The sequence below is a fragment of the Cervus canadensis genome, chromosome X (assembly GCF_019320065.1).
Source record: "Cervus canadensis isolate Bull #8, Minnesota chromosome X, ASM1932006v1, whole genome shotgun sequence".
In the NCBI taxonomy this organism is placed as follows: domain Eukaryota; kingdom Metazoa; phylum Chordata; class Mammalia; order Artiodactyla; family Cervidae; genus Cervus; species Cervus canadensis.
The window spans coordinates 16,625,828-16,630,215 of NC_057419.1; the positions used below are offsets into that span (position 1 = coordinate 16,625,828).

The window sequence follows — 4,388 nt, forward strand, 5'->3', positions numbered from 1 at the left end:
AGTGGTAGAATAGCATTAGTACAGTGGACACTTTAGGTTACTGGTGGGATGGACCTGATAAGAGGCACGATGAGCATGATTAGAAAAGTGCACTCCCATGAAAGACAAATAAATAAATAAACAAAGAGGCAGAGACAGTATGATAAACCAGGGCCCAGCTTCTGATCCCCTCACAACCCATGTTTCTCTCAGTTACCTCTCGTTTCAGAACCTTCTACCTGGGTAGTGCTGCATGGGACTGATCAATAAGTCTTTGTCGATGATCTGCTGGCAACACGAACAAGGCCAGCACTGGGCTGATCATGCTCCGGACCCTCCCATGAGCAGCCAAGAACTCTAATACCAATCACCAATTCTGCAGAGGCCCAGAGAGACTCCACCCCAGCAATCCTGTTTGATCCTGGGCAGTTGTGGTCTGACAATCAGTTGAGGAAGTTAAGGCTGCTGCTGTGCAGCCCATTGGCTGGGAGCTCCCCTTTTATAATCCCAGAGTTAGTGGACTAGAGGCGAACGACGCACCCTGGAGGAAACTTGTATCCTGAAGGAATACAGGGGAGACAGGGTAGGATCATGCAGGAGGAGCATGCACTCCCTCCCCTACCCACTCACACTGCACTGGGAGCTAAGTTGTGCCAGTGATGTCAAGGTAGTATTCCTTAATGATCACTGTCTTCCGCAAGTAGGGGTTGTTCCAAAAGGAAAGTATCAGCTTGCAGCGAGACTGGGGATGGCTCAGCTCCTGCACATTTCAGGACCAGGAAGAGGGAAAATGTGCAAACTTCTAGGGGCCTCAGCTTGCCTGCCAGGCAGGCATCAATAGCTTCTGCTACTCTTCTCTGAATGCTCACGCCACATGCACAGGGATAACATGATTCCCCCTCATCCTTCCCCATTCAGCTCCCCTACCCACCGGTCCTCTGAGTCTCCCTCACAGACCTTCAAATCCATCATGTCGTTAACCAAGTCTTCATGTTGGTTACTGATAATGATGGACACCTGGGGGTGGTTCATAATCTGCTTTACGTCAAGGAGCCAGTCATGTCACATGCTGGGCAAGGGAGTGCCATGAGCAACAGGGCTTGTCTGGGGCAGAACAAGGACGCTGACACAGGCATCTGCAAGGGCTCTGGGCACTCCTTCGTGCCCAGCCACCCCACCGCTGTCCCCAGCCCCTGCCATACCATCAGACATGCTCATGAGTCTCAGTCCCCCGTGGTCTCCTGCATCTGAGGCTATCTGCATCCGCCTAGGGAGAGTGTTTCTGACTGCTGCTGCTTTCTGCCTGGCCTGTGTTTGTTGGGTAGCGCCATGTCACTGTTTAGAATGTCAGGAACGGCAGTCTCTGCGGCACGTCTTGTCTGCAGTAAGTGTGTGTGTTGTGTGTGGGTGTCATTGTGTGTCTCTGTGTCTGTTTAGCAAGAAAGCCCTGGGTCTCTGGTCTGCTACCTGTCTTCAAAAGGGGTGGCAAGGATGTGTCTGCAGTCATCTTTCACTCATAGCATACAAGGACAGCAGTCCCTTCCAGCTCCACAAGGGTGGACAACCTCGTCCTTCTGCACTGCACTCGTGGGGAAACCTTCAGGGGCTCTGATGGACCAGGATGGGTTGTGAGACTTCTGCTGTCTCTACTACTTTCCAGGATTATCCACAGTTGCGATGAAAGCTCTCTGGGAATGTTCCTCTGGCCTACTGTCACTGCTAACTCCTGACATAGTGTCCCCACCAGGAGACTCCTGTGCATCTGCTCTTCAGATGCAGGAGTAAAAGAGGCACCAAGAGTCATGCCTCTGACACACACAGCTGTGGTGGCCCTGCCCAGGCTCTCTCTCGAGGTGCCTTTGGAGACTGCCACTCCACCAGCCCCTCTTCCCTCAGCCCCCACACCTTGCGTGTGCCCTCTTCCCAAAACTTCCTCCTGCCACCCCCCCCCCCATGTCTTCCTCCTGAGAAGCCGAAACCCATGGAGTGGAGGTCAGGATACGGCTTTGGCCCAGAAGCCAGGGATGCCCTGGATGATGGCACTTCTTCCAGCCACGTGAGCCTTCTTCCTCTGTTGGTTCTTCCTCCTGATAGGAGCGCAGGTCCTGTGGTCTTTCTCATGCTGAGAGCTCATCTCTGCCTGCAGGGCTGCCACTGACTCTAGTCCCTCCAGCGCAGGCCAGTCACTTGGGGCTCCTGGCCTTGAATGTTCCTGGCTCTACTCCTTTGGCTTCTCCTCACACACCTACGAGGACACCTGCTCCTTCTCCTTGTCAGTCACCACCTCCATCTCCTACATAATGTCTGCCACCAGCAGCTGGAACCAGCAGCAGCACGATCCCCGCCAATTCTGTCCCCTCCAGGTCCGCAACTTCCACACCGCCTTCAACCTGAAGAGAGCAACCACCTCACCTGGAACGTCGCCTGGTGCCTGCAATGTCCCTGATGACCCCACAGTGCTGGCAGGCTGCAGGGGCCCTGCCCCCTGAACCCGGGATCACAACTACAAAGTTCCACAGTCCTCCACAGCTCTGGCCTTCTTCTGGCTGTCTCACTCTCCACATGGCCCTGGCCTTCACCCCGAGCTGGGGCAGCAGTTAAGGGGCTGGACATGACAGCACAGCAGGTGGCATGCACAGCCTGCCCACAGGCTGCCGTCACCCTCTGGAGATGGCTTGATTCTTCTCGGGGTGTTCTGAGACTGAAGAAAACGGTGGGGAATGGCCTGGGGCACGGTGCACATTCCAGCCTGAATCACCCAGGCACTCGGGCCCCCTAGGCTGCTGGAGCTGTGAGTCACGCCCAGGTTACTGGGCAAAAATCTCGACCAATCACAGAGAAGGTAGTGGGAGGCATCCTCCGGGGACATGCCCCTAGCCCAGGGGGAATTGCTCCAGGGGGTCCTGGGCTCCAGCGCCCACACGTGGCTGCCTTTGCTCCAGTGAACGTGCCTGTCCAGATACTTTCCCTATCTTGTATCTGGCACCTCCCGCGTGCCAACTTCCACTGACTTGGCCTCTGGAAATTCGAACCACGAGTTCCTTGCTTCCATATCAAAAAAGCACATTCCTGTGTCCCAGAGGACCTTTAACCATTGGGAGCTCTCCCAATGTGTCCAATGAAAGGCAGGGGGGCAATGTGTGAGGTGCATCCAGGGGAGATCAGACATTGTCAGTCCACACAGTCAGACGATGCTTTCTCAAACTTGAGAGGCGAACACAGGCAATCTCTGCTGAACCACAGCAGGGAACAGGCGTCCTTCCCTCCCTTGCATGACAGACATGAACACTGCACAGGACTAAGTCGACTTGGCCACACTTTGGAGAGAGGCAGAAACAGCGCATGCTCTTCCTGGCATGAAGGAACTCCCAGAACCCTGTTGGAATGCCAGTCAGTGAGATACTAAGGACAGTAGTGCATTAAGGGCCATGATTCTTTGGTACTAGAGGAATTGAAGTCTGCCCATTTACCATATAGAGGCCCTTTGCAAGTTATTCTGTTCTCATCTAGCCTCCACATGAGAACACATCACAGCCTACCGTGTCTCCCCAGCCCTGTGGGGATGGGAGCAGTGAGAGAATCAACCTAATCCATGCTTTGCATAGTCCTGATACCAAGGGTTCTGCGAAGAATACAAAGAGTGATGTTTCAAACTGGCAAACTCTGCAGGTAGCAGCGGCTTATGCTGCAGTGCCTGTCTGTCTCTCAAAGCTTACAAAAAAGGCAAGGTGTGCTCATGTGCCTGGTCATGCTGGGGAATGTTCCTGCACTTGAGAAGGACAGAAAGGTATCTGTAGCTGGGCGTCCAAGGGCTGTAGGCCCTGCCTCTTCTGTGCCCTGGAATATACCCCATTCTCTTTTTCATATTCTGTGCATTCTCACTGACCACCCCCAGTTGCCTTCTTCCAGCCTTTCCTTTCTGGCAGGGATCCAGGGTGCAGCAGCTTGTTTCCAATTACAGCTTGCTTGCTTGGTGAGATCCTTGGGCTCATTTCCCTGGCTTCCATGCTTCTGCTGTCCCATGGTCTGTGTACTTTACACAAGTTCTTTCACGTTTTTGGTGTCCATTCTTCCATTTCCCAGCCCAGCCTGTTCTGATAGCTCATACACAGACACACACATGCAACCTTAAAGGAGACTTGCACAAATACAGAACTATAGGTCTACTTATCCAGAATAATGGAATTTATAAGCACCCCTCTTTTTTTTCCTGGTCACATTCTTTCATTCGCTCTTCAATCAAGTCAAAGTCCTCTTCGACCTCTATGACTTACCCTGGAAGGTTATACAGTCCTTGGATTTGCTCGTGAGGGGAACCGACCTGTAAAGAGGTAGGCAGGTTTGGAGGTTCTCCCCATGGAGAGCTGAGTGATGTGCCCCTGTGTTCTGTGTCCTCCCATCATGTTGGA

At 53.2% G+C, this 4,388-nt stretch overlaps 1 pseudogene; it reads right to left on the minus strand.

Moving 5' to 3' along the window:
* Positions 1-204: 204 nt before the first annotated feature.
* LOC122434733 lies at positions 205-2,848 on the minus strand (annotated as a pseudogene).
* Positions 2,849-4,388: the final 1,540 nt, after the last annotated feature.